The 15,240-nt window shown below is 36.6% G+C and overlaps 1 protein-coding gene across 1 annotated transcript in view; it reads right to left on the reverse strand.

Annotated features, from left to right (window-relative positions):
* The window catches only part of hipk3b (homeodomain interacting protein kinase 3b), a 45,412-nt gene extending 39,502 nt beyond the window's left edge, over positions 1–5,910 (reverse strand). The window contains exon 1 of the mRNA XM_053500187.1: positions 5,603–5,910. The gene's annotated coding sequence lies outside the window, so the exon portion shown is untranslated. The remainder of the gene's footprint in view (positions 1–5,602) is intronic.
* Between the last annotated feature and the right edge of the window lie 9,330 nt (positions 5,911–15,240).

Raw genomic sequence — 15,240 nt, forward strand, 5'->3', positions numbered from 1 at the left:
TGATCTACTCCATTCCAGATATCTGCGGTCTGATCTACTCCATTCCAGATATCTGCGGTCTGATCTACTCCATCCCAGATATCTGCGGTCTGATCTACTCCATCCCAGATATCTGCGGTCTGAGCCTCTCCATATAATTTATCTGCAGTCCGATCTACTGCAGACAGGAAATCTGCGATTCAACTGACTCTGTAAAAGAAATCTGCGGTCCGATCTACTTCATATAAGATATCTGCAGTCTGATGTACTCCATTCCAGATATCTGTGGTCTGATCTTCTCCCTTCGAGATATCTGTAGTCTGATCTACTTCATTCAAGATGTCAGTGGCCTGATCTACTCCATATAATTTATCTGCAGTCCGATCTACTCCAGACAGGAAATCTGCAGTCCAACTGACTCTGTTGAAGAGAACTGCGGTCTGCTCTACTCCATACAAGATATCTGTGGTCTGATCAATTCCATACACAATATCTGTTTTAGATTAGCTTAAATTAGCTGCTAATTTAGTACTGTTGTTTAAGCCTCCCGGTGGTATAATGCACACATGTCTAAAAAAGTCAGACACCTGTTCTGTGATGGGGGCATTGTCCCGTTCACACAGATTTAACTTTGCCAGTTAATACTCCTGCTCCTGACCCGGTTCCACCTCCGTTCCTTTCAAACAGAACACAATGGTGGCGAAATATTCCTGCCTCGAACCGGCTGTGTGAATGGGGCTTATGTTTACTTTAAACAGTAGGAATCATTGTAAGGAAAGTTCCTGTGTCCTCATGTGACCCCAAGCTAACTAACTAGCTAGGAAAGTAAACAAAGGTGAATCAATAGTCAGGTTAAAGAAATGAGAGTCTATTATAATCGTGTATTGTTATTTAACAATGACGTTGATGATTTCTGTAAGAACGATTATAGAAGGAATCTTTAGGAACTGAAGCTAACTTGCTTTACAAACACTCCAAAAACTATGACCTGATAAACTGTGACATCAGGTTGTTATATTGATTTATTAAATAAAAAATGCAAGGGTTAAAAAATAGCTGTGGTGTAAAAGGAGTAAAACACTGGAATGTTATGTTACAGGAAACATGTCGTCATCCTAAGAACGCGATTCTTCTCCGCTGAGACATCCTGTCAGAGGTTGCTAGGAATCAATACTTTGCGGGTCTCTAACGGTTGCACTTTTATCCATCTTTTATGGTCTTTATTTTTACTAAACTGTCATTTTCAGAGGCAGCACCATGTTGCTATATTTCCACTGTTTTGACCATCCTGAGGGGTTTTAAAATTTGATCAAGGACTCAGCCAGCCTCATATCACTGTCAGGAAATTCTCCAAGCCTTGGGTGTTTTCCTTCTCAGGGTGGAGAGAGAAAACACTCACTGATTGTTGAAGATTTCTCAGCCATGTCCGGGTCTGGGGTAACTCTCAACCGGAGAGGCTGCAGCATTTCCCGTTTCGTCTCAACACTCTCGAATTGGTTGAGGGGTGAGATTTTCACATTTTGGCCTGACCGTGTGCTTGTTTATTAAGTACAGGGTTTTTTTTATAATATATAATAAATATATATATAAAATATAAGGAAAGTATTAATGAACATTAGAGACGGAATTCACCAGGGAGCATGCAATACAATATCACAACATGTGACAAACTTTCCTGGGTGTTTTTCTCTTTTTCAGAATTAGAGGGCAAAACTTATGAAGGCAGCAATAACCTGAGCCATTTTATATCTTCTTGTTAAGAGGCAGCTTTTCTTATTCTTAAATCACTGAGAAAGCTACCGTTTCAGATGAAAACAAGTTAATAGCTAATAGTAACTTAGCTAGGGACGTGAAACACCAATTGTCCCGATATATCACTACGATACATTTGTGCAGATTCAATAAGTATCATGGTTTTATAAATATTCCAACACAATATTACATTTTCCCTCAATTTTGTTACAATTTTAAACCTTTAAATACTCATTAAACTTTTTTTTTTATTAATTACTTACTAAAAGGTTACTTAAAAGCCAAGCGCAGCATTTAAACACTACAAACTGACTAAGAATTTAACATTTGACTGAGCAGTGTGTAACTCTGTGATTAGCTATAATTATTATTTCTTAACAAACTTAGCAAATAATTCACTCCTACCACACGGGATGAAAATGAATAGTTCAGAGTGCAACACCTGTAGTATTATACGTACGTTTTACCGCCACAAACGTCTCCAGGGTCTCTAACGCACATGATTGCTGGTGCAAGTGTGTATAATAAGTGTGTGAGCTCACAGAGTTTGGAGAAAAAGGCAGATTGGAGGCTTTTAACATGGAGGCATTTTTCTAAGGAAGTACTATTTCTAAAATACAAAAATCATTGTGTTATTAGAATACCTGCAGGCTCGTATGAGAGAAGTGTAGTGATAAGCAGCCTGTTTGCATTTCAAAATAAAAGCCAGCAAAATATCTTAAAAATAAGTTGATAAATTAATTACAAGTTGCAAAAACATTAAGTTTGAGGTAACGTTGCTTGATTTATATTACACACAAGAAATCAAATCCTGTTGTTTTAGCTGTGTAAGTTATTAGAACACAGTAATGTCTACCATTAGTAATTATTGTATAATATAGGTGCTGCTACAATTATTGCATAAAGAGGGCGTGACTTGTCCAAATTAGCACAACTCTGTAATCCACTCAGGTACATCACCAAGCAAACGTCTCATTTACCAAGCATTACGGGAGAAATGATTAACCAAGCCTTTCAGTGTGTGTGTGTGTGTGGAAAGCCTCCATCATCCCCATGTCACCGTGCCTGAAATGTTTTCTCAGTGAAGCCCTGATCTTAATAATCCAGATGTTCCACCACATGATCTCACAAAAAGTGTGTTGGAGAAACATTAATTTTGTGTAAATTTTTCAAAAAAAACCCAACTCTTCAAAGTGCATGTATGCTGAACATCATGTTTTCCGATGAGTAAACGTGTAAAATAAGTGTGTGTAAGCGAGTCACGGCTGTGCGTTCTGCCTTACATTTAATCAACGTCTGCTTCTTCTATCTGCTCATCTTTGCATGCAAGCAGCTACGATTAAACAAGATTGCACCGTTTATCTGGGTTGTTTTTATCACTTGTAAAGTAGGTCAGGTTTTGTGTGTGTGTGTGTTTTCCTCAGCTAAACATATTTACTAGTTGAACTTCACATCTTCTTCATGCAGCATTCCCAATGCACAGAAAACGTTGGGATTTATTAGCGTCTCGTGCACATGATCTACTTCCCCGCTGTCTGGGAGAGCGCTCGGCTCCCGCATCTCGTGGCTCTGTGCTGTTAAATCATCCTGATTACGTCTAATTCACTTCAGATCCGTTTGCTCAGCTGACAAACTGCAGCGCGCGTGGTGAAAGTTCCTTTGTCTGATAAACTTCCACAGGCGTGTCTGGGTTCCACACGGGATCCGAGAACGTCTGAGGGGTTAAACAGTAGCGCAGGTTGGTTCAGGTCTCAAACCGAAACCACATCAAAGCTGTGATCAGGAATGTAATTGTAACAAAGGATGTGAGGTCATGTAGCGTTGGGTATAAATCTGTACAAACGCATGCTCACACTCGCACACACAACATGGCATTCTAAATTCAGGATCAAGCTAACAGGATTTAGACTTAAAAACAGGACGTAAAACAACCTGTAATTAATAAATAAACATATTAAATTAGATTATTGGTGCTAGAAGGTCTGGCTTAAATATCTCTATAACCTGGAATTCATTATTTGTTCATGAATCAACACATTAATAAATTAATTAGACCAGGCTCTGCTTTAAAAATGGGGGAAAAGGATTATCGCATGATTCAGGCTGCACTTCCTGTCAGTGAATGAACTCATTTTTCACAACTGTGTGCGTGTGTGTGTGTGTGTGTGTGTGTGTGAGAAAGAGAGAGAAAGTGAGAGTGAGTGAGACAAATGCGACCTTCCTGTCAGCAAAACTGAACAAGTTTACCCCTTTTATAAAACTGTTGCCAGATCACCATACAAATGAATCCCTATGAAAAAACGATTAATCAATTTACATTAAATTCATTAAGCCTTTTATCCATTAGTTACATTACTAATGAAAAATGCAAAAGAAATACACTGTATAATATAACTACACATTTATTACCATTATCCATCAGGAGTTTCCATAATACTTTCTAAAGACTTGAAAATAGCACAAAATTGGGTCTCTCTCTTTCCTCCACTTATTTTAAATTTGCTAAAAACAGAAAGGTCTTTCCCTCTCTCCTTCTGTATTTTCATCTATATATATAGAGTTAATGAACCGTAATTGAGTAAGCATCTTTGAATCATATTATGTTTGCATTCGATTTTGTTTAAAAGGACTTTAACCAGCTGTTTGTACTAATATGCAGCAATTAAAAATAACAATGTTAATAATAATAATTATTATTAGTATTATTACTACTATTATTATTATTATTATACATGGAAATACATGCAAACAGTCAAGTTTAAATATGTTAAAAATGTAATATATACCTGGTAATACATACATAAAAAAATTAAGATATATTACAAGTATACAGTTCTGTATATCTTTTTTATGTTTAAAAATAAAACTTACTTTAAAAGTACACACCTGGCAACCCTACTCGGACATGTCACTGTTACTTGCACAGCGGTTTCACGCTCAATACACGCACGCGCCCTACGCGCTCAGTCGATCATTATTGGCTCACGAGCCCTAACTAGTGCACTTCATATTCGGTTTCACGCGATTGGTTACGTGACCCGTGAGGGTTTATAAATAGCGCTTTAGCTCCTGATGAAGGCGACACTCGATAGGATTTATTTCTGTTTTAACCTCGTCACAGCAGCGAATAAGGACATTATTAAACGCGTAACGCGTCATACGTGTTTTATTAACATGTTATAACAACTTCAGCCAGTCGAAAATACCTGAATTAATTCACTAATATACAGATATGTTCGTGATTTATACGAATATGACGCATTATTACCCCCAAATAAAGATTTTTGCTTTTTAACACCGAAAGATACAGAGGTCTGAATGGTTTTACAACTTTATTTGAATGTTTTTGTTGTGAACTTTTGGCTAGATGCGAAGTTAGATGCTAAGCTAGCTAGCGATTTTTAAGCTAATTCACCTCACCGATTAATAATTAAATCTTGTCTTAACAAACAACACATTGTGAGAATGTTATTTACTCTTATGGAAAGTAATAATAAAATCTATAACGCGGCATTTTGGAAGAAATTCCTGTTAACTGGTTAGCAATAAACACCGCGCTGTTTGATGTCGACTGTTCGCTTTTTTTCCAAGCCGTTTCCCGACAAGCCAGGCCTACTTCACTATCATTGGGTAACACAGGCTAACCTGTCAATCAAACAGTTATTCCAGCCAATCCCAGAGAAGGACGCAGGATTTCAGCAGCTAATAATAGTACAGGGGCGGGGTTTGTTACAATACAGGTATGGAATGAAAATAAACTCGCCAACAGGATGCTAGTCAACTCCATACTCTAATCATGTGTGGCTATGAAATCGGCTCACAGCCACACACACACACACACACACACACACACACACACAAAGGCTCTTACCTTCACGTAGTATAACAGTAGGTTAGCTCCAATGTTTCTCCGGACATTTTATATATTCATGGTATAACTCATAGCGGGTCCGTCTGTGTGCGCTGCGCTACCGTCTCATCCCGCACAGCTCGCGCCTGGTAATAACAGCAACGCCGTCTCACTCATGTCAAACTCCACACACAGTCCCGGGCATGATGAGGCGGTTCCGCGTGTCGGTGCGCTCGGCAGGGCGGCGGAGCCCCGTCTCTAACCGGGGAGCGAGCTCCGCTTCATCTCTGGGCTCCGATCCTCTGCGCTGATCTCACCGACTCTCAGTGCGCGACACTAATGTTTTGGAGTTTATGTCACACAGCTCACAGACCTGAGCAATCACACACAGACTAATCGAACACACGCAGAGCAATCACACACAGACTAATCGAACACACGCAGAGCAATCAAACACAGAGCAATCAAACACATAGACTAAATAAACAGAGCAATCAAACGCAAACTAATTAAACACACAGAGCAATCGATGCAGAGCAATCAAACACAAAGTAAAAAGTATCTATTACTGACTGAAGTACCCTGCTTATTATTAAAATTCTGCACAGAGTGTTCAGACATGTTAAGTGTGATTCCAAACTGCAGGGAGCAAAAATGTTCAGTACAAATGGAACTGTGAACGGGGTGGGGAACGAGTGAACAACAGGTCTTCACTTCACCGCAAAAGGGAATGAAATCTTTTTCATCAGTCATTGCATCTTGCTGGAGTGTGAGAAAGTGGACCTAGATATATTTATTATCATTATTATTGAGGATGACATCACATTAATATGACACAATAAATTAAAATTTTATTTAATCAAGAACTCAGTATTAGTATGTAGGCAAGTAATCTGTAAAAAAATAATAATAATTATAATCCCTGTACATCTTTAATAAATTACTATAATTGTTGTTATCTCACTCACTAATCTTCTATATCACTTTATACTGTATACATTGTGACGGTGGCCTGGACCCAATCCCAGGAGACTTGTGACATGAGGCGGGGTACACCCTGGACGGGGTGCCAATCCATTACAGGGCACACACACACACACACACACACACTAATACACTATGGGCAATTTGGGAACGCCAATTAGCGTAATCTGCATGTGTTTGGACTATGGGAGGAAACCAGAGTACCTGGAGAAAACCCACCACGTAAGGGGAGAACATGCAAACTCTATGCACAGAGAGACAAGAATCAAACCTGGCCGGGAATCGAACCCGGACCCTGGAGGTGCAATGCGACAGTACTAACCACTACCGGAGGTGGGTTGTAATTGGTTACATTTACTCTTGTTACATTTACTTGAGTAACTTTTTGAAAAATATGTCTTCTATGGGTAGTTTTACTGCACCATACTTTTTACTTTTACTTGAGTAGATTTGTGAAGAAGTAACGTTACTCTTACTCCGATACATTCGGCTACAGTCGACTAGGTACTTTTCTAACCATTTATTGTACACATGCAGCTGGTAGATTGTAGTAATATTGTGGATGACAACTTTTTATTTCTACTTGAGTAATATTATTTTGAAGGCTACTATTACTGGAGTACATTTTTTGGCTACTCTACCCACCTTTATTATTATTAATATTATTATTATTATTATTATTATTATGAATTAGTACTTTTTTTACAAGTTATACATGTTTCAATTAAACATTCAATAGCATACAGTGGTGTGAAAAACTATTTGCCCCCTTCCTGATTTCTTATTCTTTTGCATGTTTGCCACACAAAATGTTTTTGATCATCAAACACATTTAACTATTAATCAAAGATAACATAATTGAACACAAAATGCATTTTTTAAATTATGGTTTTTATTATTTAGGGAGAAAAAAAATCCAAACCTACATGGCCCTGTGTGAAAAAGTAATTGCCCCTGAACCTAATAACTGGTTGGGCCACCCTTAGCAGCAATAACTGCAATCAAGCATTTGCGATAACTTGCAACGAGTCTTTTACAGCGCTCTGGAGGAATTTTGGCCCACTCATCTTTGCAGAATTGTTGTAATTCAGCTTTATTTGAGGGTTTTCTAGCATGAACCGCCTTTTTAAGGTCATGCCACAACATCTCAATAGGATTCAGGTCAGGACTTTGACTAGGCCAGTCTTCATTTTTTTGTTTTTTTTCAGCCATTCAGAGGTGGATTTGCTGGTGTGTTTTGGGTCATTGGCCTGCTGCAGCACCCAAGATCGCTTCAGCTTGAGTTGACGAACAGATGGCCGGACATTCTCCTTCAGGATTTTTTGGTAGACAGTAGAATTCATGGTTCCATCTATCACAGCAAGCCTTCCAGGTCCTGAAGCAGCAAAACAACCCCAGACCATCACACTACCACCACCATATTTTACTGTTGGTATGATGTTCTTTTTTTGAAATGCTGTGTTACTTTTACACCGGATGTAACGGGACATGCACCTTCCAAAAAGTTCAACTTTTGTCTCGTCGGTCCACAAGGTATTTTCCCAAAAGTCTTGGCAATCATTGAGATGTTTTTTAGCAAAATTAAGACGAGCCTTAATGTTCTTTTTGCTTAAAAGTGGTTTGCGCCTTGGAAATCTGCCATGCAGGCCGTTTTTGCCCAGTCTCTTTCTTATAGTGGAGTCGTGAACACTGACCTTAATTGAGGCAAGTGAGGCCTAAAGTTCTTTAGATGTTGTCCTGGGGTCTTTTGTGGCCTTTTGGATGAGTTGTCTCTGCGCTCTTGGGGTAATTTTGGTCGGCCGGCCACTCCTGGGAAGGTTCACCACTGTTCCATGTTTTTGCCATTTGTGGATAATGGCTCTCACTGTGGTTCGCTGGAGTCCCAAAGCTTTAGAAATGGCTTTATAACCTTTACCAGACTGATAGATCTCAATTACTTTTGTTCTCATATGTTTCTGAATTTCTTTGGATCTTGGCATGATGTCTAGCTTTTGGGGGGCTTTTGGTCTACTTCTCTGTGTCAGGTAGCTTCTATTTAAGTGATTTCTTGATTGAAACAGGTGTGGCAGTAATCAGGCCTGGGGGTGACTACAGAAATTGAACTCAGGTGTGATAAACCACAGTTAAGTTATTTTTTAACAAGGCGGGCAATCACTTTTTCACACAGGGCCATGTAGGGTTGGATTTTTTTTCTCCCTAAATAATAAAAACCATCATTTAAAAACTGCATTTTGTGTTCAATTATGTTATCTTTGACTAATAGTTAACGGTTTTAGATGAGCAGAAACATTTAAGTGTGACAAACATGCAAAAGAATAAGAAATCAGGAAGGGGCAAATAGTTTTTCACACCACTGTATGTGTTATTATGATATCAGTTACTGTTTCAATAAGCATTTAATATTTAATGTGCATAGTGTGAAATTTCCCCAGCAGCTAAGGGTTTTTCACAGGGTACTTCCTACTCCCTGCTCTGTTTGCAGGGAATTTCAGTAAAAGGAACTTACCTCGACAAAACTTCACCAACACCCTGTGATGTCACCAGCGCAGACATCACTTCCACGTTACCATGGTAGCATAAGCCTTTCAGATACCTGTCACTGCTGCTGTGAAAATTTTACACTACAAACATTATTTATTATAAACAATAATATTATAAATATTGAATATTTATTGAAATAAAAACTGATACCGTTATAAAACATATACTATTGAGATTTGTATAACTTGTGTAACTTGTAAATACATTATTGATTAATAATATCATCTAAATCATTTTTTTTTTGAGCTCCATTTTTTTCACGCTTCATCTAGACGCAATGACTTTTGGGAAAAGCTTCATTTCTTTTTCTGCTGAAGTGAAGACCTGTAGTTCAGTAGTTCCCTACACCATTTGCAGTTCCCTTTGAACTGAACATTTTCGCTTCCTGCGGATTGGAATCACACTTAACGTGGCTGAACACCCTGCGAAGTGTACACTACACCTTTAAGGTCGTTCCAATTGGCCTGAAGTACCCGGCGAAGTTTATACTTAATATATACTCATTATATAACTTATATGTATAGTATAAGCACAGACTTCACTTTCTCTGTATGTGACACAGTGACATAAGAACCTCAGATACCTGTTTCTGCTTCAGTGGAAATTTTACAATATTAAATATTTAAAATTTATCGAAACAAAAACTGAAATCATTATAAAATGTATACTAAAATGTGTATAACTCATAAATAAATAATTTAATTTACTTAATGTACAAAGAAATTATTGTTATTAGTACAGATTACTAGTCTATATGACACTGAGGATTTATTGATTAACTAATATTACTATGACACACAAAATTAAAAATGTATATGATGTGAATTTTTTCACGTACACTTACAGCTACGATCCATTCTTCACTTGTTCCCTACACTGTTCATGATTCTCTTTGAACTGAGCAGTTTCGCCCCCTGCAGTCTAGAATCGCATGTATCATGACTGAACACTTTGTGCAGTGAACTCACTTACATCTAATCGAACACAGAATTCAAAGACACAATTTAGTCAGGGTATTTTTCTCTCTATTTTTATAGGTTGTGGCTATTTTGTTTTTCACTTTTTTAATTTTTTTTTTTATTTTAAGGTTCCGACCTGGTAGCTATGCGCACAAACCTTTGCACAGTGCATTAAAAAAAAATAATAAAGAAATACAATTGCAGTGTCAGTAAGACAGAAATAAATTAATTACAAGTGCAATTCTCTGAAAAACTCTGAAAATATGACTGATGCATCATTGTTATCCTTCTCTTTTTTATTTTGCAAATAGATAATGTTTGCTCTGCCTTAGAGAGATGACATGCAGCAACAACACATCAGCCATATCGTGGCATTACTATATAATTTATGAAATTCTACTGGAACCAACCACACAGATGAAGTAAGGCCCTGACTAAAACACATCTTTATTACAATACATTCACCCAGCCTCTGAGGCTCTTATGGACATGATTGTAAAGGACTGACAATTTACTGTGGTCGATGACGAGGGATGTAGAATGTTCTTCCATGTAAGTGCTAAAGACTATGGTGGAGAAAAGGTAGAAGCAAAGATAAGGGAGGACATACAGCAGGCTGTGACAGTGTGACAATAGACAATAAATGTGGATTGGACATCCATCAATATGGAGATGTAGCTTACTGTAACTTTCCGTTTAGTCAAGAATGATAAACTGAACACCATGTTGCTACTGTTGGTGTAAACCATTTTTCACAAAGCCACACTGCTGAAAACTTGGCACAAGCAAAAATTATTATGATGGAAGGATTGGGCATAAAGACAAGCTAAAATGCATAGTTATAGATGATTGCCTCAGTCAAAATGTTAAATCTTATACATTTTATCTGCACACACACACACACACATATACTGTATAGTACCCATTAGTGATGGTTAATGTGTTTGTACTGTAAAAATAGTTAAAAGGTTAAAGTTACAAATAATCTGCTGATCTTTAATGTAACAGTGATATAATTATTTCAGGTTAAAGCACCCGTACATGTATGTCTGACTTTTCTGTACAGCAGAACTTTGTCTAACTTATTAATACAAAGACATCACAATCTTTTGTATTTTACAGCCCTCACCTCAGTCTACAAAATTTCCCTTAATGTCCCATCCACTCAACATTTTGGTTTAATTTGTGGTGTAGGTTTAATTAAAGGCAAATACAGAAGGATTGGCAAAGTTTCACTAAATTCTGTCAAGCCAGTTTTGCGTGATGCTGTTACAAGTTTGACTAGAGAGACAGACAGATGGACAGATTTTTTTTTTGAGACAGGCTCGGGGCCTCCAATGTATGAAATGTAAAGACATAATTAAAAGAGTTAGTTCTGACCAATATACAGGCAGAGCCTTTCTTTTATTTATATAGATTACATTAAGTCATGCAAAGAGTCAATATTTGCAGTGTTGACCCTTCTTTTTCAAGACCTTTAAAATTACTTTAAAAAATGAAATCAGTTTTTTGCCCTGGCATGCTGTCAATCAACTACTGGGCCACACCCTGACTGATGGCGCAGCCCATTCTTACATAATCAATGCTTGGAGTTTGTCAGAATTTGTGGGTTTTTGTTTGTCCACCCGCCTCTTAAAGATTGACCACAAGTTTTCTTTGGGATTAAGGTCTGGGGAGTTTCCTGGCCATGGACCCAAAATTTCTGTTTCGTTCTCCTAGACACTTACAGTAGTTATCACTTTTGGCTTATAGCAAGATGCTACATCATGCTGGAAAAGGCATTGTTCATCTTGAAAAAAAAAGTCAGCACTGCAAATATTGACTCTTTACATTAACCTAATGTACAGGGTGGTTAAAAAGTAACTAGGCATTAAAAATTGGTAATAAAGTCCATATTTCTAATACAAATCTAGTGAAACAAATTGTATATGTTCTTTATTACACAGGGAAAATTAAACTATATCTTTGAATTTCAACGTGTCAACCAGTGACATCAACCAGTTTCCTCAAACAGCCAGGAATGGAAAGCAGTCTTCTGAAAAAAGTGGTTTGGGATATTGCTGAGAACCTCCTTTATCTGTCCCTCCAAGTCCTCCGGTGTGTAGAAGGATAAGTAGGATAAAAGTTTATTATTAAATAAATAAAAAACTATAACCGCATAAATGATAATGATACACATAAAACTGTAATTTTAATTCATCATTTTCACAAAATCACTTGAAAACAAAAATGTTTTATTATAATAATAAATATTAATTAAAATAAGGCTTTCATAATTCATTAGTAAAGACATAAATATAAATTAATTTAAATAACTACATGTTCTTGAATAATTCCTTATTTGAATAATTATAAAATAAAAAGTAAACACTAAGTAAAAAGGTTTTTTTATTTTATTTTATGTAGCAAAATATTTTAAATGTATTTTAAATGTCAATTTTTAAAATCATTAATTATTTTTAAAAATATAATAACTAAACTTTAATTTTGTTATTATAAAAACAAAAATATTACTATGTGTTCTTTAATTATTAATTACTTAAAAAAATAAAGGAATAAAAAAGGAATAAATGTAATAGATACCATAAATAAAGAAATAAATAAGTAAACAATTCAGGGTACTAATATAGGCAGCATAAAGAAGTGAATATAGTGATATAAGTAAAAAAGCACTTGTGTGGTGTGATGTGATAAGATAGTCTGTTTCTGATAATGCAGATTTATCAAGTTTACATCGATATGTACCCGTAGATTATAGAGATGATAAAGGTGACTGGAGCCCTCTCCAGTTTCAAAATTAAACTGCATCTCTGATCCATGAACTAATACACACACACAGTGTGTGTGTGTGTGTGTGTGTGTGGTTACCATCTACAGGTTGGGCAGCAGAGGAGATGTAGCTGATGAGTCACAGCTGCAGATGAACGTGATTTTCAGTCCTGTCTACATCTGGACAAACAGGAGAGGATGGGGAGGGGACGGAACAGAGGGGTGAACACTGGCTAGAGCGCTGTGTCGATCTCAGAAAATTCCATATTCCTTAAATCTAACACACACAGACAGACATAGCGCCACTCATACATTCATTCAATGTGTCTATAGTCAGAACCAGAACTAAAAGTTTACAAAAGAATGAACAGATTGTGAATAAACTAGGGCTGCAACAACGAATCGATAAAAATCGGTTACTTAAAAAGTTGGCAACGAATTTCATAATCGATTAGTTGTGTTGCACGATGCTGAGACATTTGGTTATTTTAAAAAAAAACTTTATTTGAGTGCGGAGCGGAGTGAACACACTCGGTCTCGCGCACTGATGCTAGCAGAGTTCGGCGCCTCATAGACAGGACGGAGGGAATTTTTTTTTTTTTAAAAAGCAGAGGTAGAGGAGAGGTACATGGCGAAGGCAGAGAAATCCGTAATCGGGTTATCGTCTCCCCAGCTGGGTCTTGCGCGTCTCTTATTGGTATAATCAACATCCGTGCACGCCTGTACTGTATACTATACCACTGTGACCACGTGCGTGCGTAAAACATGTTTTATTTTGTGTCTGTATGCGTGTGTGTACAGCGCGTGTGTAAAGCAAAAGCAAGTCTCATTAGAAAATAAAGAAAAAAACTATTTTCTCTCTCTGCCTCAAGGCTTAGCCGGCACTTTGCTTGCTGTGTGTGTGTCTGTGTGCGTGCACATCATTGGACACCGTGCCACACACAGACCCCTCCTACTTTTGCCTTCACAAAGACACACACACACACACACAAACACACAAACACACACTCTGTCTCTTTGCTCTACGTACACAGGAACACTGCTCTGTCGCGATTCTTTTCAAAGGTAAAGTGCAGGTTAAGTTCTTTTATTTTTACTTTACAGCAGTGATTTCGTTAGTGTGTCGCTAAATCGAGTGTCATTAGAGAGATTTCTTGTTTATTTTTCCGATAAACCAGCGTTTCTGTTGTGTGCGCGTGTGTGAAAAGAGTAGATGAAGGGTAATTGCGTAAGACGAGAAGGGCGAGAGGGAAGCTTCCTTTAAATTTACATACACAGCACCGGCGCGCAAACGGAATGATTGTAGTTCTGTTTTTGAATAAAGGGTTGAAAATGAATGCTTTTCTTGTTTTGTGTTTTATCCGATTCATAGATTAATCAAAAAACTAATCGACAGATTAATCGATTATTAAAATAATCGTTAGTTGCAGCCCTAGAATAAACCCCTGACACTACATCCCCACACTGCTGCACTCTGATTGGACAGGAGGTGTTGATTAGTTTCCTGCAGCAGCAGCTCTGACAATAGTGCAGGTGGTCTCTCGCCTGTCTAACACTGAGGTGGTGTGTGTGTGCATTCTGTAATTAATATAAACTTTCCCATTAACGATCGGTACAGAGCATACATGGTTCTCATGATGTATATTAAATGTGCAAGAATGTAAGTTAAACGAAGAGGAAAAGTAAAAAAAAAATATTGTAGTCTGAATCAATCTTTAATGAAGATGACACACTGATACAAGTATCACCACAATGACTCCAAAATTAATTGTTTAAAACATTTTTAACATTTATAATAGAGATGAAGTGCTCGATTAGTTAATTAAAAAGTCAATTAAAAAAAACATAAAATGAAATACGAACAGGTGACACACAGTTACACACAGTTACAAAATACTTTAAAAAAAACTTTAAAAAATGATTCCCCTTTTATACACTTTTATAATGAGATGTAGGATATTTTTCCTACACTCACATTCACACACATTACCTTCTGGAAAGTTCCTTTTCTCTGAGAATCTTCCCCAATGCCCATTTTTTCCATTTTCTTAATTAAAAATAGTAATAAAAAAGAATTAGGATAGAAGTTTATTATGAAATAAATAAACAAATAAATAAATAAATAAATACACAATACCAGCATAGATTATTTAAATTAAAAAAATTACTTCAAATAAATAAGTGAGCACAATAAATAAAAAGTAAGCACAAATAAAAAGTAAGCATAAAATAAATAAGTAAGCACAATAAATAAAAAGTATAAATGTACATTCATTATTTTTGATAATAACTAAAAAATTGTAAATAAAAATTACTGTGTTCTTAAATCATTTATTACCTAAGAAAATAAAATACGAAATAAAGAAATAAATGTGATAGATAAATAAATAAATAAATAAATAAATA

This window comes from Clarias gariepinus, chromosome 7, assembly GCF_024256425.1.
Source record: "Clarias gariepinus isolate MV-2021 ecotype Netherlands chromosome 7, CGAR_prim_01v2, whole genome shotgun sequence".
Lineage (NCBI taxonomy): Eukaryota > Metazoa > Chordata > Actinopteri > Siluriformes > Clariidae > Clarias > Clarias gariepinus.